The sequence below is a fragment of the Oncorhynchus mykiss genome, chromosome 8 (assembly GCF_057628025.1).
Source record: "Oncorhynchus mykiss isolate SJ-2025 chromosome 8, ASM5762802v1, whole genome shotgun sequence".
Taxonomy (NCBI): domain Eukaryota; kingdom Metazoa; phylum Chordata; class Actinopteri; order Salmoniformes; family Salmonidae; genus Oncorhynchus; species Oncorhynchus mykiss.
In genome coordinates this window covers 46,891,211-46,914,455 of record NC_143029.1, presented here as the reverse complement: position 1 = coordinate 46,914,455, position 23,245 = coordinate 46,891,211, and the positions used below count along the sequence as shown (strand labels likewise).

General features: G+C 40.9%; 1 protein-coding gene across 7 annotated transcripts in view; it reads right to left on the bottom strand.

Moving 5' to 3' along the window:
* Window positions 1-16,586: 16,586 nt before the first annotated feature.
* The window catches only part of stard3nl (STARD3 N-terminal like), a 34,551-nt gene continuing 27,892 nt past the window's right edge, over window positions 16,587-23,245 (bottom strand). For 3 of the 7 annotated variants that reach the window (XR_016482384.1, XR_016482385.1, XM_021612618.3), the window contains one exon: window positions 16,587-19,429. The gene's annotated coding sequence lies outside the window, so the exon portion shown is untranslated. The remainder of the gene's footprint in view (window positions 19,430-23,245) is intronic. The other 4 variants (XR_002474455.3, XR_002474458.3, XM_021612619.3 and 1 more) reach the window with 2 other exon arrangements.

The window sequence follows — 23,245 nt, the reverse complement described above, 5'->3', positions numbered from 1 at the left end:
TTTGACTCTTTGCAAACTGGAATCCACATATCCTGAGGCTGCATTCATTGTAGCTGGAGATTTTAACAGGGCTAATCTGAAAACAAGACTCCCTAAATTGTATCAGCATATCGATTGCGCAACCAGGGCTGGTAAAACCTTGGATCATTGCTATTCTAACTTCCGCAACGCATATAAGGCCCTCCCCCGCTCTCCTTTCGGAAAAGCTGACCACGACTCCATTCTGTTGCTCCCTGCCTACAGACAGAAGCTAAAACAAGAAGCTCCCGTGCTGAGGTCTGTTCAACGCTGGTCCGACCAATCTGATTCCACACTCCAAGACTGCTTCCATCACGTGGACTGGGATATGTTTCGTATTGCGTCAAACAACAACATTGACGAATACGCTGATTCGGTGAGCGAGTTCATTAGAACGTGCGTTGAAGATGTCGTTCCCATAGCAACGATTAAAACATTCCCAAACCAGAAACCGTGGATTGATGGCAGCATTCGCGTGAAACTGAAAGCGCGAACCACTGCTTTTAATCCGGGCAAGGTGACCGGAAACATGACCGAATACAAACAGTGTAGCTATTCCCTCCGCAAGGCAGTCAAACAAGCTAAGCGTCAGTATAGAGACAAAGTAGAATCGCAATTCAACGGCTCAGACACAAGAGGTATGTGGCAGGGTCTACAGTCAATCACGGATTACAAAAAGAAAACCAGCCCAGTCACGGACCAGGATGTCTTGCTCCCAGGCAGACTAAATAACTTTTTTGCCCGCTGAGCTAAACGACTACCGCCCCGTAGCACTCACTTCCGTCATCATGAAGTGCTTTGAGAGACTAGTCAAGGACCATATCACCTCCACCCTACCTGACACCCTAGACCCACTCCAATTTGCTTACCGCCCAAATAGGTCCACAGACGATGCAATCTCAACCACACTGCACACTGACCTAACCCATCTGGACAAGAGGAATACCTATGTGAGAATGCTGTTCATCGACTACAGCTCAGCATTTAACACCATAGTACCCTCCAAACTCGTCATCAAGCTCGAGACCCTGGGTCTCGACCCCGCCCTGTGCAACTGGGTACTGGACTTCCTGACAGGCCGCCCCCAGGTGGTGAGGGGAGGTAACAACATCTCCACCCCGCTGATCCTCAACACTGGGGCCCCACAAGGGTGCGTTCTGAGCCCTCTCCTGTACTCCCTGTTCACCCACGACTGCGTGGCCACGCACGCCTCCAACTCAATCATCAAGTTTGCGGACGACACAACAGTGGCAGGCTTGATTACCAACAACGACGAGACGGCCTACAGGGAAGAGGTGAGGGCCCTCGGAGTGTGGTGTCAGGAAAATAACCTCACACTCAACGTCAACAGAACTAAGGAGATGATTGTGGACTTCAGGAAACAGCAGAGGGAACACCCCCCTATCCACAATGATGGAACATTAGCGGAGAGGGTGGGGTAAGTTTTAAGTTCCTTGGCGTACACAAAACAGACAAACTGAATTGGTCCACCCACACAGACAGCATCGTGAAGAAGGCGCAGCAGCGCCTCTTCAACCTCAGGAGGCTGAAGAAATTCGGCTTGTCACCAAAAGCACTCACAAACTTCTACAGATGCACAATCGAGAGCATCCTGTCGGGCTGCATCACTGCCTGGTACGGCAACTGCTCCGCCCACAACCGTAAGGCTCTCCAGAGGGTAGTGAGGTCTGCACAACGCATCACCGGGGGCAAACTACCTGCCCTCCAGGACACCTACACCACCCGATGTCACAGGAAGGCCATAAAGATCATCAAGGACAACAACCACCCGAGCCACTGCCTGTTCACCCCGCTATCATCCGAAGGCGAGGTCAGTACAGGTGCATCAAAGCTGGGACCGAGAGACTGAAAAACAGCTTCTATCTCAAGGCCATCAGAATGTTAAACAGCCACCACTAACATTGAGTGGCTGCTGCCAACACACTGACTCAACTCCAGCCACTTTAATAATGGGAATTGATGGGAATTGATGTAAAATATATCACTAGCCACTTTAAACAATGCTATTTAATATAATGTTTACATACCCTACATTATTCATCTCATATGTATACGTATATACTGTACTCTATTTCATCTACTGCATCTTTATGTAATACATGTATCACTAGCCACTTTAAACTATGCCACTTTGTTTACATACTCATCTCATATGTACAGTGCCTTGTGAAAGTATTCGGCCCCCTTGAACTTTGCGACCTTTTGCCACATTTCAGGCTTCAAACATAAATATATAAAACTGTATTTTTTTGTGAAGAATCAACAACAAGTGGGACACAATCATGAAGTGGAACGACATTTATTGGATATTTCAAACTTTTTTAACAAATCAAAAACTGAAAAAGTGGGCGTGCAAAATTATTCAGCCCCTTTACTTTCAGTGCAGCAAACTCTCTCCAGAAGTTCAGTGAGGATCTCTGAATGATCCAATGTTGACCTAAATGACTAATGATGATAAATACAATCCACCTGTGTGTAATCAAGTCTCCGTATAAATGCACCTGCACTGTGATAGTCTCAGAGGTCCGTTAAAAGCGCAGAGAGCATCATGAAGAACAAGGAACACACAAGGCAGGTCCGAGATACTGTTGTGAAGAAGTTTAAAGCCGGATTTGGATACAAAAAACATTTCCCAAGCTTTAAACATCCCAAGGAGCACTGTGCAAGCGATAATATTGAAATGGAAGGAGTATCAGACCACTGCAAATCTACCAAGACCTGGCCGTCCCTCTAAACTTTCAGCTCTTTCAAGGAGAAGACTGATCAGAGATGCAGCCAAGAGGCCCATGATCACTCTGGATGAACTGCAGAGATCTACAGCTGAGGTTGGAGACTCTGTCCATAGGACAACAATCAGTTGTATATTGCATAAATCTGGCCTTTATGGAAGAGTGGCACGAAGAAAGCCATTTCTTAAAGATATCCATAAAAAGTGTTGTTTAAAGTTTGCCACAAGCCACCTGGGAGACACACCAAACATGTGGAAGAAGGTGCTCTGGTCAGATGAAACCAAAATGGAACTTTTTGGCAACAATGCAAAACGTTATGTTTGGCGTAAAAGCAACACAGCTGAACACACCATCCCCACTGTCAAACATGGTGGTGGCAGCATCATGGTTTGGGCCTGCTTTTCTTCAGCAGGGACAGGGAAGATGGTTAAAATTGATGGGAAGATGGATGGAGCCAAATACAGGACCATTCTGGAAGAAAACCTGATGGAGTCTGCAAAAGACCTGAGACTGGGACGGAGATTTGTCTTCCAACAAGACAATGATCCAAAACATAAAGCAAAATCTACAATGGAATTGTTCAAAAATTAACATATCCCGGTGTTAGAATGGCCAAGTCAAAGTCCAGACCTGAATCCAATCGAGAATCTGTGGAAAGAACTGAAAACGTCTGTTCACAAATGCTCTCCATCCAACCTCACTGAGCTCGAGCTGTTTTGCAAGGAGGAATGGGAAAGAATTTCAGTCTCTCTATGTGCAAAACTGATAGAGACATACCCCAAGTGACTTACAGCTGTAATCGCAGCAAAAGGTGGCGCTACAAAGTATTAACTTAAGGGGGCTGAATAATTTTGCACGCCCACTTTTTCAGTTTTTGATTTGTTAAAAAAGTTTGAAATATCCAATAAATGTCGTTCCACTTCATGATTGTGTCCCAGTTGTTGTTGATTCTTCACAAAAAAAATACAGTTTTATATCTTTATGTTTGAAGCCTGAAATGTGGCAAAAGGTCGCAAAGTTCAAGGGGGCCGAATACTTTCGCAAGGCACTGTATATACTGTACTCAATACCATCTACTGCATCTTGCCTATGCCGCTCTGTACCATCACTCATTCATATATCTTTATGTACATAATCTTTATCCCCTTACACTTGTGTGTATAAGGTACTAGTTTTGGAATTGTTAGTTAGATTACTCGTTGGTTATTACTGCATTGTCGGAACTAGAAGCACAAGCATTTCGCTACACTCGCATTAACATCTGCTAACCATGTGTATGTGACAAATAAAAGTTGATTTGATTTGAATTGACAACACGAGGGGACAGCTTTATTACAAGCCATACTGTTTCTAACTGTCTTCATCTCCCCCATAGAAACAACAGTGACAGCACCGTCAACAAACACGGAAGGGATCTGTTGCAGCTCTGTAGAAGCCTGGGTCTGTACTTTGTCAATGGTAGGTTACTGGGAGACTCTTTGGGGAGATTCATCTACTGCTCACCTCTTGGCCACAGCACAGTAGACTATATGATTACAGACATTGACCCTTTCTCTCTCAGCTCATTCACTGTCAAGCCACTAACACCTCTGTCTGATCACAGCCAAATTACGTTGTTCCTCAAGAGAACAGACTTGAAAACAACCACACATTCACAGCCCAGTAAGCTGTACAACATCTGAAATGTATACAGATGGGCCCAAAACAGCACAGAAGAATACCAGAAAGCAACCTGTAACCAAAATATCCAAACACTCTTAGATAACTTTCTGGATACCACATTCACTCACAGTAAAGAAGGCCTCAATCTAGCAGTACAAAACATCAACTATATATTCAGGCAAACGGCAAAAGAAGCACAATTGAAATTGATTAAAAAAAATACAAAAAAAGACCACAGATGACAACTGGCTTGATGCAGATTGTAAAATTATAAGGAATAAACTTAGAACACTATCCAACCAAAAGCACAGAGACCTAAATAATGGTGAATTACGCCTTCATTACTATGAGACTTTAAAACTCTAGAAACATACACTCAGAACCAAGAACCAAAAAAGCACAGTACAACAGCAAGCAGCTTACACTAATTGAGGAGTCCATAAACACAAACAACCTGTCAAAATTGATACAAAATGGTGACATACGGACAACTCATTTTAAAACACTCTACAACACCATTCACCATTCACCATTCACCAACACGGCAGGGTAGCCTAGTGGTTAGAGCGTTGGACTAGTAACCGAAAGGTTGCAAGTTCGAATCCCCGAGCTGACAAGGTACAAATCTGTCGTTCTGCCCCTGAACAGGCAGCTTTGTTAACCCACTGTTCCTAGGCCGTCATTGAAAATAAGAATTTGTTCTTAACTGACTTGCCTAGTAAAATAAAAAAGTTGACACAAACGCAGAGCAAGGCCAAATTCATGAGAAGTTGAATGGATTACAAAAAGCTATAAAGGACAATAAAAATCCATTGGACTCCCCAATTACTGACCAGGAGCTCTATAAGAAACTTCAGGCTCTCAAATGTAAAAAAAACATGTGGACCTGATGGCATCCTAAATGAGACTCTCAAATTCATTAGTGCAAAATTTCAATTGGCTGTATTAAAACTGTTTAATTTGATCCTGAGTGTAGGTTATTTCTCTGACATCTGGAATCAAGGACTCATAACCCCAATCTGTGAGAATGGAGACAAAGTTGACCCTAACAATTACAGAGGCATTTGTGTGAACAGTAACCCAGGGAAGGTTTTCTGTAGTATTACAAATGTAAGAGTTCTAAACTTCCTTAATAAGCACAATGTCTTGAGTAAAAGCACGACTTGCATTGCACGACTGATCATATTTACACCCCACACACCCTGATAGATAAACATGTCCACCAAAATATATGCTTGCTTTATCGACTTCCAAAAAGCATTTGATTATATTTGGCATACAGGATTGTTCTACAAAGTTATTGAAAGTGGTGTAGGGGGTAAAACATATGACATAATTAAATCAATGTACACTGGCAATACGTGCAGCATCAAAATTGGCAAGAAAAGAACAGAATTCTTTAACCAGGGGCGGGTCCTTCGCCAGGGTTGCAATCTGAGCCCTGCGCTCCTCAATATTTACATCAGCAAATTGGCCGCTATTCTAGAAAAATCCTTAGCCCCTGGTGTTAGTCTCGACAATTCAGAGGTGAAATGCCTACTCTTCGCAGATGACCTATGCCTGCTGTCACCCACAGCACATGGCCTACAGCAGAGCCTGGACCTGCTAGAGCAGTACTGCCAGACCTGGGCCCTGGCAGTAAACCCCAAAAATACTAAAATAATGATTTTCCAGAGAAGATCCAGATCTCAGGGAATTAGACCAAAGTTCTCAACTGGTACAAAATAAGTAGGGTACTGCACACACTACAATTACTGAGGTTTAAAAATAAGCTCAACTGGATACCTTAATGAGGCAGTGAATTAACTGAGAGAGAAAGCATGCAGGGCATTCTACACCATTAAAAAACTAATTCAAATTGAAATACCTATTAAAATTTGTCTAAAACTAATTGAATATGTCATTGAACCAATTGCACTTCATGGCAACGAGGTTTGGGATCCACTTGCAAAAGAAGATTTCATCAAATTGGACAAACACCCCATTGAAACACTGCATGCAGAGTTCTGTAAGATTATCCTACATGTCCAGAGGAAAACTACAAACAATGTATGCAGAGCAGAATTAGGCCAATATCCACTAATAATAAAAACTCAGAAAAGAGCAATTAAGTTTTGGAAACTTAACTAAAATACAGTGACCCCATCTCATATCATTGCCAAGCCCTGCAATGCCAAGAACTGAGCAAAGAAGAGTACCCTCATCCAGCTGGTCCTGAGGCTGAGTTCACAAACATGTTCTACTAACACACTGAAGCCTCAGGACCAGAACATCCAATCAATCAGAATAAACTAAATTACAACACAGTCAAAACAAAACTACATTGCTTATTGGGAAAGACAAGCACAAAGCAAAATGTAGTGCTATCTGGCCCTAACTCGACAGTACACCGTGGCTAACTATTTGACCATGGTTACTGATCAACACTTTAGAAAAACCTTGACAAAGTACAGGCTCGGTGAGCACAAGCCTTGCCATTGAGAAGGGTAGACACAGGAAAACCTGTCTCCCTGTAGAGGAAAGGCTGTGCAACCACGGCACCACAGCAGAACCTGAGACAGAGCTGTATTTCCTGACAAAATGTCAAATATATAAAACAATTTCCCCAAATTTGAGGTCTAAAAGACCGCTCTGATGAGAGTAGGCTACCCGTCCTGTTGGGGGAGGACGCAGAGAGCTGTGGGTTGGCAGCGCACTACATTGCTTCCATCCTGCCATAAGATGAGGGACAGTGTCTGACAGAACAATCAACCTGCACATGTCCTCTACTGTATGCTTATTGTTATTGTTCAATGTATGGTTATGTTGACCCTTGGTTACTGTTGTTACTGTTGTCCCGTTGACAATTTTTTTTCTTATTATTTTCATATTGTAAATATCTAAAGTAAGCTTTGGCAATATGTACATTGTTATGTCATGCCAATAAAGCAAATTGAATTGAATTGAATTTGTTAGGTGCTTCCTAAGAAGAGGTAGGTGCAGGAGTCAGGAGCAGGAGAGCAAGGAAGTCCCAGTGGCACAGTCGTTTATTATTAAGTCCCAACCCAACAACAACAGGTGGGGAAACACACCCCAGCGGAGTCGCCACACATAGGGAAAATCACGAAACACACAGAGGAGAAACCTCTACTCCTAATACAGTACCAACGGTACAACGACTGTGAGAGAAAAAAAAACCTGTGTTGCAAACCCCTAACAGTGCAACAACAGCAAATAATCCCTCACAAAGCATAGCAGACAGCGGAGGTTAATAAACCCACCGAAATTAACTAATAGGACACAGGTGTAAACAAAAACAGACAGACACAAACTAAAAGGAAAAATGGATCGGTGGCAGCTAGTAGGCCGGCGACGACGACCACCGAGCACCACAAGAAACAGGGAGAGGAACCACCGTCGGTGGAAGTCGTGTCAGAACTGTTTAGTTTCCCATTTGTACTTTAACCATTTGTATATTGTTACAACACTGCAAATATACATAATATGACATTTGTAATGTCTTTATTCTTTTGAAAATTCTGTATGTGTAATGTTTACTGTTTATTTTACTTTTGTGTGTTATCTACCTCACTTGCTATGGCAATGTTAACATATGTTTCCCATGCCTATAAAGCCCCTTGAATTGAATTGAGAGAATGAGAGATGTTAACATGTTTCCCATGCCAATAAAGCCCCTTGAATTGAATTGAGAGAGAGATCCCTTAGCAAAACCTTACCCCCCTAAACCTGAATCTGTAATGACCTTTATGATCGTTCTTACCACTATTACTTTGGGGTTCTAATCCCCCTCTTTCAGAATACTATTACTTTGGGGTTCTAATCCCCCTCTTTCAGAATCCTATTACTTTGGGGTTCTAATCCCCTCTTTCAGAATCCTATTACTTTGGGGTTCTAATTCCCCTCTTTCGGAATACTATTACTTTGGGGTTCTAATCCCCCTCTTTCAGAATCCTATTACTTTGGGGTTCTAATTCCCCTCTTTCGGAATACTATTACTTTGGGGTTCTAATCCCCCTCTTTCAGAATACTATTACTTTGGGGTTCTAATCCCCCTCTTTCAGAATACTATTACTTTGGGGTTCTAATCCCCCTCTTTCAGAATCCTATTACTTTGGGGTTCTAATCCCCTCTTTCAGAATACTATTACTTTGGGGTTCTAATCCCCCTCTTTCAGAATACTATTACTTTGGGGTTTTAATCCCCCTCTTTCAGAATCCTATTACTTTGGGGTTCTAATCCCCTCTTTCAGAATCCTATTACTTTGGGGTTCTAATCCCCCTCTTTCAGAATACTATTACTTTGGGGTTCTAATCCCCCTCTTTCAGAATACTATTACTTTGGGGTTCTAATCCCCCTCTTTCAGAATACTATTACTTTGGGGTTCTAATCCCCCTCTTTCAGAATCCTATTACTTTGGGGTTCTAATCCCCTCTTTCAGAATCCTATTACTTTGGGGTTCTAATTCCCCTCTTTCGGAATACTATTACTTTGGGGTTCTAATCCCCCTCTTTCAGAATACTATTACTTTGGGGTTCTAATCCCCCTCTTTCAGAATACTATTACTTTGGGGTTCTAATCCCCCTCTTTCAGAATACTATTACTTTGGGGTTCTAATCCCCCTCTTTCAGAATACTATTACTTTGGGGTTCTAATCCCCCTCTTTCAGAATCCCAACTGTAAACAAATCTCTAACATGATCATGATCATTCACTATATTTATCCCTAAACTACCCACAATAACTTTTGTCTATTGTTATTCTCAATGAGTTTACTGCCAATATGACAGTTTTATAATTATCTAAATACATTGTTGGAGACAGTTTTCATGTCTTTCGTTATGCAAACATTTGTTTATTAGATTATATTTCTCATTAAGAATAATGTTGTTTTAATTCTATATGGGTCATGCCTTGCTTTGATCATGTGTTCTCTTATGGGTCAATGATTTTAATTAGAATATAGCAATTATTTTCTCGCTGCAATTACTTAGAAGGGCATGTGGTCCCACCCCTCCCATGTGTGCCCAGGTGCATATTTTATAGCACATATACATTCAGGATGTAAGGCTTACTAGTTATGGCAAATGTTAGGAAGACCTGGTTGTTGTAACAAAAACACACACAAAACAGATTTATACTTTGACCACAACTTTTCACATACGTTTTATTTGGGTCTTTTTCATTTACCCTGTTGATTGGCTCCAGCCATTGGAAGCTCGGTGCATGTACAAAGAAAAATAACACGCAATTCAACCATTGATGGATGGTGATGAAAATAATGACATAGCCAGTGGTCATGTTAAGGTTTTCAATGTTTTATTGGTGGAGTTTATGGATTTGCTGTATATTATATGATGCCTGAATAGGAAAGAGGATCTGATCATGTCTATTGGTTTCCTTGATCCAAAAAGACACACAACTGTTTTGGGGTTAATTCCACATCTGCTTGCATTGCTTGGTAGTGTATTAGCATGGTATGAGACAACATAAATTATACAATTTAAGTAAAATACAAATTAACAGTATTATCCTGAAATGAGACATGAATTAAACATGTGTTATCACATCAACAACAACAAAATCTTTCAGAATGTACCTGTTTTCAGTATAGAATGACTTGTATACAGATTATATTACAACTCTTTGTGTTTTGTCTTAATGATTGTTCTTTAGTAAATAGGAAACTCAACAATGTGTTAGTCCGAGTAACATTAACTAGATAGTTGTTTTATGTTTGTGAAACCATGAAATGTACACATTGAGAAGTGATTTTGTAACAACAGTTTTGAATGGGTAACTGTATCAAATATATATATCATTGTATGTTTGATTTAGCGCTCATATAAACTGTTTTCATCACTGCCTTGTAAACACATTCTTGTAAATTGGTGCTACTGTACGTGATTATATGGGGCTGCTGTACAGGTTTGAGTACTTGACAAGACGTTGACATTGCTGGGTATGTCTCACCTGTAATATAATAATAATAATGATTATGATAATAATAATAATAATATTGTTATATTATTTTTCTAATAATACAAATCTGTCAACCAACCAAATGTTTTTCTTAAAACCCCTTTTTGCATCAGCAGTGTTTTACTCAGTTTAAAAATCCAAGACCCATCAATGCATATGCCGAAGCACAGCATCTAGGAAGCACTCCCTAAACGTCATAAACCTAGAATTAAAATTAGAGAGGAACCATGATCCAAGGGCTGTGCTGAGTGGACGTTTAAGAGTACTGTACATGTGGCCCTTATCGTTATTCAAGATGTTCCAAAGTTAGCAGATGACCATCAGGGTCATATAATATTTTATTTTTATTTCACCTTTATTTAACCAGGTAGGCTAGTTGAGAACAATTTCTCATTTACAAATGTGACCTGGCCAAGATAAAGCAAAGCAGTGTGACACAGACAAACACAGAGTTACACATGGAGTAAACAATAAACAAGCCAATAACACAATAAACAAATCAATGACACAGTAGAAAAAATAAAGTCTATATACAGTGTGAGCAAAAGGCATGAGGAGGTAGGCAATAATAAGCCATAGGAGTGAATAGTTACAATTTAGCAGATTAACACTGGAGTGATAAATGAGCAGATGATGATGTGCAAGTAGAGATACTGATGTGCAAAAGAGCAGAAAAGTAAATTAAATAAAAACAGTATGGGGATGAGGTAGATAGATTGGGCGGGCTATTTACATATGGACTATGAACAGCTGCAGCGATAGGTTAGCTGCTCAGATAGTTGATGTTTATATAGTTGATGTTGGTGAGGGAAATAAAAGTCTCCAACTTCAGAGATTTTTGCAATTAGTTCCAGTCACTGGCAGCAGAGAACTGGAAGGAAAGGCGGCCAAATGAGGTGTTGGCTTTGGGGATGATCAGTGAGATATACCTGCTGGAACGTGTGTCTTCGATGAAGACGGCTGCACAGTACTGTCTATTATCAATGGCGGTTATGATATCATTTAGGATCTTGAGCGTGGCTGAGGTGCACCCATGACCAGCTGGGAAACCAGATTGCATAGTGGAGAAGGTACAGTAGGATTTGAAATGGCCGGTGATCTGTTTGTTAACTTGGCTTTCGAAGATTTTACAAAGGCAGGGCAGGATGGATATAGGTCTATATCAGTTTGGGTCTAGAGTGTCTCCCCCTTTGAAGAGGGGGATGACTGCGGCAGCTTTCCAATCTTTGGGGATCTCAGACGATACGAAAGAGAGGTTGAATAGGCTAGTAATAGGGGTTGCAACAATTTTTGGCGGATAATTTTAGAAAGAGAGGGTCCAAGTTGTCTAGCCCAGCAGATTTGTTGGGATCCAGATTTTACAGCTCTTTCAGAACATCAGCTGGCTGGATTTGGGTGAAGGGGAAGTGGGGGGGGGGGGGGGGGGGGGCTTGGGCAAGTTGCTGCATGGGGTGCTGAGATGTTGGCCGGGGTAGGGGTAGCCAGGTGGAAAGCATGGCCAGCCGTAGAAAAACGCTAATTGAAATGAGGAGGAGGAGGCGCTCCTATTCTCCATGGACTTTACAGTATCCCAAAACGTTTTGGAATTAGTGCTACAGGATACAAATGTCTGTTTGAAAAAGCTAGTCTTAGCTTTCCTAACTGACTGAGTATATTGGTTCCTGACTTCCCTGAAAAGTTGCATATCGCGGGGACTATTCGACGCTAGTGCAGAACGCCACAGGATGTTTTTGTGTTGGTCAAGGGCAGTCAAGTCTGGGGTGAACCACCTGTTCTTAGTTCTACATTTTTTGAATGGGGCATGCTTATTTACGATGGTGAGGAAAGCACTTTTAAAGAGCAACCAGGCATCATCTACTTAAGGGATGAGGTCAATATCCTTCCAGGATACCCAAGCCAGGTTGATTAGAAAGGCCTGCTCGCTGAAGTGTTTTAGGGAGCGTTTGACAGTGATGAGGGATGGTCATTTGACCGCGGACCCATTGCGCAGGCAATGAGGCAATGATCGCTGAGATCCTGGTTTAAGACAGCAGATGTGTATTTAGAGAGCAAGTTAAGAGGGCAAGTTGGAGGGCAAGTTTAGAGGGCAAGTTGGTGGATATCTAAGAGGGTGCCCATGGCTACGGATTTAGGGTTGTAGGTAGGTTTCATGATAATCTATCTTAGATTGTAGGAAGGCCGGGGTGTTAAGCATGTCCCAGTTTAGGTAACCTAACAGTGCGAACTCTGAAGATAGATGGGGGGCAATCAATTCACATATGGTATCCAGGGCACAGCTGGGGGCTGAAGGGGGTCTATAACAAGTGGCAATGGTGAGAGACTTGTTTCTTGAAAGGTAGATTTGCAATCTACTGATCTCTGCAGTAGATTGCAACACCACCCCCTTTAGCAGTTCAATCTTGTCGGAAAATGTAATAGATAGGGATGGAAATTTCAGGGTTTTTGGTGGTCTTTCTAAGCCAGGATTCAGACACGGCTAGGACATCCGGGTTGGCTGAGTGTGCTAAAGCAGTGAATAAAATAAACTTCGGGAGGCTTGTAATGTTAACATGCATGAAACCAAGGCTTTTACAGTTACAGAAGTCAACAAATGAGGGCGCCTGGAGTGGAGCTAGGGGCTGCAGGGCCTGGGTTAACCTCTACATCACCAGAGGAAGAGGAGGAGTAGGATAAGGGTACGGCTAAAGACTATAAGAACTAGTTGTCTAGTGTAATACAGTGCCTTGCGAAAGTATTCGGCCCCCTTGAACTTTGCGACCTTTTGCCACATTTCAGGCTTCAAACATAAAGATATAAAACTGTATTTTTTGTGAAGAATCAACAACAAGTGGGACACAATCATGAAGTGGAACGACATTTATTGGATATTTCAAACTTTTTTAACAAATCAAAAACTGAAAAATTGGGCGTGCAAAATTATTCAGCCCCTTTACTTTCAGTGCAGCAAACTCTCTCCAGAAGTTCAGTGAGGATCTCTGAATGATCCAATGTTGACCTAAATGACTAATGATGATAAATACAATCCACCTGTGTGTAATCAAGTCTCCGTATAAATGCACCTGCACTGTGATAGTCTCAGAGGTCCGTCAAAAGCGCAGAGAGCATCATGAAGAACAAGGAACACACCAGGCAGGTCCGAGATACTGTTGTGAAGAAGTTTAAAGCCGGATTTGGATACAAAAAGATTTCCCAAGCTTTAAACATCCCAAGGAGCACTGTGCAAGCGATAATATTGAAATGGAAGGAGTATCAGACCACTGCAAATCTACCAAGACCTGGCCGTCCCTCTAAACTTTCAGCTCATACAAGGAGAAGACTGATCAGAGATGCAGCCAAGAGGCCCATGATCACTCTGGATGAACTGCAGAGATCTACAGCTGAGGTGGGAGACTCTGTCCATAGGACAACAATCAGTCGTATATTGCACAAATCTGGCCTTTATGGAAGAGTGGCAAGAAGAAAGCCATTTCTTAAAGATATCCATAAAAAGTGTCATTTAAAGTTTGCCACAAGCCACCTGGGAGACACACCAAACATGTGGAAGAAGGTGCTCTGGTCAGATGAAACCAAAATGGAACTTTTTGGCAACAATGCAAAACGTTATGTTTGGCGTAAAAGCAACACAGCTGAACACACCATCCCCACTGTCAAACATGGTGGTGGCAGCATCATGGTTTGGGCCTGCTTTTCTTAAGCAGGGACAGGGAAGATGGTTAAAATTGATGGGAAGATGGATGGAGCCAAATACAGGACCATTCTGGAAGAAAACCTGATGGAGTCTGCAAAAGACCTGAGACTGGGACGGAGATTTGTCTTCCAACAAGACAATGATCCAAAACATAAAGCAAAATCTACAATGGAATGGTTCAAAAATAAACATATCCAGGTGTTAGAATGGCCAAGTCAAAGTCCAGACCTGAATCCAATCGAGAATCTGTGGAAAGAACTGAAAACGTCTGTTCACAAATGCTCTCCATCCAACCTCACTGAGCTCGAGCTGTTTTGCAAGGAGGAATGGGAAAAAATTTCAGTCTCTCGATGTGCAAAACTGATAGAGACATACCCCAAGCGACTTACAGCTGTAATCGCAGCAAAAGGTGGCGCTACAAAGTATTAACTTAAGGGGGCTGAATAATTTTGCACGCCCAATTTTTCAGTTTTTGATTTGTTAAAAAAGTTTGAAATATCCAATAAATGTCGTTCCACTTCATGATTGTGTCCCACTTGTTGTTGATTCTTCACAAAAAAATACAGTTTTATATCTTTATGTTTGAAGCCTGGAATGTGGCAAAAGGTCGCAAAGTTCAAGGGGGCCAAATACTTTCGCAAGGCACTGTATGTTTCTTGGGTTTTTTGATTAAAGGTGAAACGGTAGTTACTGGAAAGAAGATAAAGCTGCATGACCCCAGCTCAATCGTGTGACGAGTTGTTGGTTATTCAATGCTGCTGGATTCTTAATTTTTTGCTTTCACCTTTTTCTTCTCCATTTGTGGGTACGAGTCTCGAGAATATAGTATTTACATAACCAGAGCTTATGATTCATTCATTTTCAGAATTGTATGCCAATGGCAAAACAAGCTAGTTTATGTTTCACCTTGAAACAAATCAAATGAAATCATGGCTGGAGTAATTATTTAAGTACAGTGCTTTGTACAAGTTCCCCCTTGGTGTTTTTCCTATTTTGTTGCATTACAACCTGTAATTTAAATTGATTTTTATTTGGATTTCATGTAATGGACATACATAAAACAGTCCAAATTGGTGAAGTGAAATGAAAAAAACTACTTAAAATAAAAAACTGAAAAGTAGTGCGTGCATTTGTATTCACCCCCTTTGCTATGAAGAACCTAAATAAGATCTAATGCAACCAATTACCTTTAAAAGTCACATAATTAGTTAAATAAAGTCCACCTGTGTGCAATCTAAGTGTCACATGATCGGTCACATGATCTCAGTATATATACACCTGTTCTGAAAGGCCCCAGAGTCTGCAACACAATTTAGCAAGGGGCACCACCAAGCAAGCGGCATCATGAAGACCAAGGAGCTCTCCAAACAGGTCAGGGACAAAGTTGTGGAGAAGTACAGATCAGGGTTGGATTATAATAAAATATCAGAAACTTTGAACATCCCACATAGCACCATTAAACCCATTATTAAAAAATGGAAAGAATATGGCACCACAACAAACCTGCCAAGAAAGGGCCGCCTACCAAAACTCACAGACCAGGCAAGGAGGGCATTAATCAGAGAGGCAACAAAGAGACCAAAAATAAGCAAAGACGTTTGGTGTTCACCAAAAGGCATGTGGGAGATTCCCCAAACATATGGAAGAAGGTACTATGGTCAGATGAGACTAAAATTGAGCTTTATGGCCATCAAGGAAAACGCTATGTCTGGCACACACCCAACACCTCCCATCCCCACAGTGAAGCATGGTGGTGGCAGCATTGCTGTGGGGATGTTTTTCATCGGCAATCGACCAGGAAACTGGTCAGAATTCAAGGAATGATGGAGGGCGCTAAATACAGGGAAATTCTTGAGGGAAACCTGTTTCAGTCCTCCAGAGATTTGAGACTGGGACGGAGGTTCACCTTCCAGCAGGACAATGACCCTAAGCATACTGCTAAAGCAACACTGAAGTTGGAGTGGTTTAAGGGGAAACATTTCAATGTCTTCGATGGCCTAGTCAAAGCCCAGACCTCAATCCAATTGAGAATCTGTGGTATGACTTAAAGATTGCTGTACTCCAGTGGAACCCATCCAACTTGAAGGAGCTGGAGCAGGTTTGCCTTGAAGAATGGGCGAAAATCCCAGTGGCAAGATGTGCCAAGCTTATAGACATACCCCAAGAGACTTGCAGCGGTGGGGGGGTGAATAGTTATGCACGCTCAAGTTGTTTTCCTTGTTTGTGTCACAATAAAAAATGTTGCAGCTTCAAAGTGGTAGGGATGTTGTGTAAATCAAATTATACAAAATACAAAAAAAATTTAAAAAATCTACTTAAATTCCAGGTTGTAAGGCAACAACAAAGGGAAATTCCAAGGGGGATGAATATTTCCAAAAGCCACTGTAAATCTATATTAATATCATGCTACGTGCATTTATTACGTGCTGTAAAGTGCTACTGGAATGTAAAAAAAAGAATTAAAAAAACTCTACACACCTCCCAAAGAAGGCCCTTTAACAATGTGCAATTTATTTCTATTAAAATCGAATTAAATGCAAAAACAGAACATGATGATACCCACTAAAGAGAGTATAGTCTTCACTTTTATTTTTGATTGGGAGTTCCATAGGGCGGCGCACAATTGGCCCAGCGTCGTCCGGGTTAGGCCGGGGTAGGCAGTCATTGCAAATAAGAATTTGTTCTTAACTGACTTGCCAAGTTAAATAAAAGTTAAATAAAAAATAAAAGTGAAGACTATACTCTCTTTAGTGGGTATCATTAACAAATCATACAATTTTCACTTTAATCCAAAACTAAATACAAAGACGAGTAAAACCAATAACTCATAAAGCTAGATACAGATTATTGCTTAATTGAATTGACAAGCAATGTAATTCTTGAGCAAACGTGGTAACCAACCATTAATTCCTAAATGCACACAGGCTTGCCACTGTGAAATGAACTTGGTGTCTTGAATGGTGAACCTTATTATTTTACTATATTGAGTGGCGCAGCGGTCTCAGTGCTAGAGCTGCCACTACAGACCCTGGTTTGATTCCAAGCTGTATCATAACAGGTCGTGATTGGGAGTTCCATAGGGCGGCGCACAATTGGCCCAGCGTCGTCCGGGTTAGGCCGGGGTAGGCAGTCATTGCAAATAAGAATTTGTTCTTAACTGACTTGCCAAGTTAAATAAAAGTTAAATAAAAAATAAAAGTGAAGACTATACTCTCTTTAGTGGGTATTCAATCCGATTGCGCTTTGTTGTCTACAGTATGCACCTTTTATAAAAAGCCAATGTTCCCATGTTCACGGAAACTGCAATCACGCACGGTAAGTGCTGTAAACTGTATTTCAGGCTCAATCGGAAATCACTTTAAAATGTTAAGCACACTATTACGCGGATCTACCACTGATCGCATTGAAATTCTTGATTACAGGTCCATGCATCAGCATACACTAATTATGAATGCAAGTTAAGAGCATTACATGCCAACACACATTCATTTTCAGAGGTTAACCTAATAAAAGGTTATCAAATATACATTTCAGTGTACAATCTACATCCTACCCATGTTATTTCCATGGTGATATGTACACACAACTGGGATCTGTAATAGTCCGAGGAAGCATGTTTTATTGCCATTTTCATAGTCTTGTCATGGTGAATGGAAATTGTGGTGGGAGTTATATTAATTCATGCTAACACAACTTCTGTATGTTAACTACATTAAACGGTTCCCTCTGTGTTAGCTGTTTGTTTGTGCATTCACCATGATAAGAGCACAAACTCCATTAGTCTGCTTCTGCATAAAAAGCTTTGGGACGGTTCACTTTGAAAACATACCATGCAGATATTTTGATTAAAAGTATGAAACTTCCAGGTGGTGTAAAAGATACCAGTGTTGAACTCTAATATGAATTCATGGGAAATGTATTCTGTATTTCCCCCCTTGACATTTTTTTAAATGTGTTGATACATTTTGCAAAGCCAAGTGGAAAGTTTACTAAGAAGCTTCCGGGCCCTTCTACTAATGCCCTTCTACTTCCAAATGGTCAGTTGAGAAAACAAACGGTATAACACTTTCCAGTGATTAAAAACATGTGCTGTATACAATTTCTTCCTTTCCTATGATGAAGAGAGGGTAGTCATAAGAAGAAATCAAAAAACATTGTCATTGAGTTCCCAAAGTCATGCATTCAGACATATATAATTACCAACTGAAGTCGTGACATATGCAGGCACAGCTGTGTTGGTTATGTAGTCTATATTTCCCCCCTTGACAGCTGTCCGAAGGAGTTTGCTTAATATCAATAAAAACAAAATCTGAGTAATCTATTTATATTCAAGTGCCATCCTTAGAGCTCAACAGCCCTATAGCCACACTTGAAATTGGCACACACTGCCCATGCGGACTTCTCAGTCTTCAAATCTGAACTGATTTTGAAGCTTCTAACCATATCAGCAAGAGGTACAAGAATAAGCACATCAGGAACTTATATCTGGCAACAAAAACAAAACAGTATGCACTCAGTTCTTAAAAATAATTGTTTGGAAGCTTGAGTGAAGAGGCGACGGGACATGAAGCAGGTGTGTAGAGGGTGACAGGCTGAGGAATACAGAGCTCTCATTGGAGGAATAAAGAACATGCAGTGGTCGTAAGTCTTCCCCGTGGTTAGATGGGGCAGCTGCTGTGAGCACTTGCGTAACTTTAGACGCAGTCACTCAGGGTTGTGAATCTTCAAATGGGTTTCACCTCCCAGGATGACCACTGGTACTTCTCAAAAACAAAACAAAGCATATTATAAGCAAACAAACACCAATTATATTATGACCTACATAATTAATCAAACCAGAAATGTATTATGGAAGTATTTTCATGTCAACATTCACAAAATGACATTTTGATGATTTTATATTTACACATACACTCAGCAGCCAGTTTATTAAGTACACCCATCTAGTACCAGGTCAAAAAACCCTTTTCCTCCAGAATAGCCTGAATTCTTCAGGGCATGGACACATTGCTCAATTGGTATCAAGGGACCTAACATGTGCCAGAAAAACATTCCCAACACCATTATACCACTGCCAGCAGCATGTACCGTTGACACCAGGCTTAATGGGGTTATGGATTCATGTTGCTTACGCCAAATCCTGACTCAACATGAAACAGGAACTTGTCAAACCAGGCAATGTTTTTCCACTCAATTGTCCAGTGTTGGTGATCGCATGCCCACTATGGCAGATTATGGTTTTCAGCTGATAGGAGTGGAACCTGGTGTGGTCATCTGCTGCAACAGCCCATCCGTGACAAGGACCGGCGAGTTGTGCGTTCCGAGATGCCGTTCTGCGCCATTTGTGTAGATGAAGATACAGGTTTAAGAATTATTTTTAAGCCTTGCAGACAATTGAGATATGGACTGTGTATGTGTGCCATTCAGAGGGTGAATGGGCAAGACAAAATATTTAAGTGCATTTGAATGGGGGATATGGTAGTAGGTGCCAGGCGCACCAGTTTGAGTGTGTCAAGAGCTGCAACACTGCTGTGTTTTTCACACTCAAAAGTTTCCCACAAGATTGGTCCACTACCCAAAGGACATCCAGCCAACTTGACAACTGCTGAAATCTTTGGAGTTAACATGGGCCAGCATCCCAGTGGAACGTTTGACACCTTGTAGAGTCCATGCCCCGACGAATTGAGGCTGTTGAGGGCAAAGGTGGGGGGTGTAACTCAATATTAGGAATTAGAAACATATATACAGTCAGATCCAAAATTATTGGCATTCTTAAAATAAATACTTAACTATATTGTATATTACATTGCTATATTAAATTATATTATTTTTTGAAACAGCCTCCTGGCAGAGGCAACCAGGTTTTTGACTAAAATATCCTAGTACTGGGTAAAGTTAATTACGCCGTTAACTTTAAGAGCCCCAGGACCAGTGGAAGCAAAATAGCCCCGCCCCATAACATCAAAGATCCCCCACAATATTTTACAGTAAGTATGAGGTACTTTTCTGCATACGTATCTTTCTTTCAACACCAAACCCACCACTGGTGTGCATAGCCAAAGAGGTCAATTTTCATGTCATCCAACAAACGTAAACACCTGGAATTTTCTAAACAACACTGGCATGAATGCACACGTAGAAAAGTACCTTGTACATACTGTAAAATATAGTGGTGAATCTTTGATGTTATGGGGCTTATTTGCTTCCACTGGTCCAGGGGACCTTGTTAAGGTCAAGGGCATTTTATTTTTACTTTACCCAGTACCAGGACATTTTAGTCTAAAACCTGGTTGCCTCTGCCAGGTAGGCTGAAACTTGGCCGCAGTGGATCTTCCACCAAAAAAAAACAAGTACACATCAAAATCCAAAGAAATGGTCAATTGACTACAAAAAAAAAAATATCAACATTCTGCAATAAGTCTCTGGACTTGAACCCCATTGAAAATGGTTTGATTGAAGATGGTAGTCCATAAGCGCAGACAAAGGATATCAATTATCTAGAAAGATTATGCGTCGAGGAATGGTCTTACGATTCTTCCTAATTTGTTTTTCAATCTTATAAAACCTTTTGTAAAAAGGATATAACCTTGTTTTATTAACTTTAACAAAATCTTTCTGAGCAACTGTGGTGATATAAAATAATATAATTTCCCCATTTCTTTGCGAATACAATTTACACTGAGTGTACAAAACATTAGGAACAACTTCCTAATACTGAGTAGCACCCCCTTTTGCCCTTAGAACAGCCTCAATTTGTCGGGTCATGGTCTACAAGGTGTCGAAATCGTTCCACCGGGATGCTGGCCCATGTTGACTCCAATGATTCCCACAGTTGTCAAGTTGGCTGGATGTCCTTTGGGTGGTGGACCATTCTTGATACACACGGGAAACGATTGAGCGTGACAAACCCAGAAGCGTTGCAGTTGACACTCAAACCAGTGCGCCTGGCACCTACTATTATACACCCCCCGTTCAAAGGCACTTAAATATTTTGCCTTGCCCATTCACCCTCTGATTGGCACATACTCAATCCATGTCTCAACTGTCTCAAGGCATAAAAATCCTTATTTAACCCATCTCCTCCCCTTCATCTACACTGATTGAAGTAGATTTAATAGATGACATCAATAAGGGATCATTGAAGTTGGAAGTCGGACGTTTACATACACCGTAGCCAAGTACATTTAAACTCTTTTCACAATTCTTGAAATTTAATCCTAGTAAAAATTACCTGTCTTAGGTCAATTTGGATCACCACTTTATTTTAAGAATGTGAAATGTCGGAATAATAGGAGAGAGAATTCATTATTTCAGCTTTTATTTCTTTCATCACATTCCCAGTGCGTCAGAAGTTTACATACACTCAAATAGTATTTGGTAGCATTGCCTTTAAATTGTTTAACTTGGGTCAAACGTTTCAGGTAGCCTTTCACAAGCTTCCCACAATAAGTTGGGTGAATTTTGGCCCATTCCTCATGACAGAGCTGGTGTAACTGAATCAGGTTTGTGGCCCTCCTTGCTCGCACACGCTTTTTCAGTTCTGCCCACAACATTTCTATAGGAATGAGGTCAGGGCTTTGTGATGGCCACTCCAATACCTTAACTTTGTTGTCCTTAAGCCATTTTGCCACAACTTTGGAAGTATGCTTGGGGTCATTGTTCATTTGGAATACCCATTTGCAACCAAGCTTTAACTTCCTGACTGATGTCTTGAGATGTTGCTTCAATATATCCACATAATATTCCATCCTTGTGATGCCATCTATTTTGTGAAGTGCATCAGTCCCTCCTGCAGCAAAGCACTCCCTCAACATGATGCTGCCACCCCTGTGCTTCACGGTTGGGATGGTATTCTTCAGCTTGCAAGCATCCCCCTTTTTCCTCCAAACATAACAAATGGTCATTATGGACAAAGTTATATTTTTGCTAAAACCTGAGGAAAATCCAATCAGGAAGTGCCCCTGTTTTTGAAACCTCTGTTGTTATGCATCCCTATTGTCCATTTAAAGGGATATCAACCAGATTCCTTTTTCTATGGCTTCCCTAAGGTGTCAACAGCCGTTAGACATAGTTTCAGGCTTTTATTTTGAAGAATGAGCGTGAACGACCACATTGCGTAAGTGGAAAGGTGGGGGCTCTCAGAGTGAGTTGTGCGCAAAAGAGAAAGGCGGCCATTGTTACTCCCGGTCCTAGTGAAAAGCCAACTGTCGCGGTTGATATATTATCGAATAGATATTTGAAAAACACCATCAGGATTGATTATAAAAAACATTTGACATTTTTCTGTGGACATTATGGATATAATTTGGAATTTTGGTCTGCGTTGTCATGACCGCTCTTTCCGGTGGATTCCTGGGCATAACGCACCAAACTAACGGAGGTATTTGGATATAAAAAATATCTTTATGGAACAAAAGGAACATTTGCTGTCTAACTGGGAGTCTCGTGAGTGAAAACATCCGAAGGTCAAAGGTAAACCATTAATTTGATTGCTTTTCTGATTTTCGTAACCAAGTTACCTTATGCTAAGTGTACTTATTGTTTTGTCGAGCGATCGATCAACTTACAAACGCTTGTATTGCTTTCGCTGTAAAGCATAATTCCAAATTCTGAGACGACAGGTGGATTAACAAAAGGCTAAACTGTGTTTTGCAATATTGCACTTGTGATTTCATGAATAGGAATATTTTCTAGTAATATTATTTGACTGTGGCGCTATGCTATTCAGCGTTGCTGATGACAATTATACCGGATCCGGGATGGGTGGTTCAGAGAGGTTAAAGGCACAGTCAACTTCGTGTGTGTAAACTTCTGACCCACTGGAATTGTGATACAGTGAGTTATAAGTGAAATAATTTGTCTGTAAACAATTGTTGGACAAATTAGACATCCTAACCGACTTGCCAAAACTATAGTTTGTTAACAATACATTTTGGAGTGGTTGAAAAACGAGTTAATGACCAACATAAGTGTATGTAAACTTCTGACTTCAACTGTACATAACGGTTTTTAGGAAAAGTTTGTAAAACATGCACCTTACATCTGATCTTGAAACTGTCTGTAAAGCCAACTTTCTTTCATCATCAGCATCATTTTATATGGTCTGTTATTGGTTTCTCTTGAAATTTAGTATCCATTTTTAGCATTAT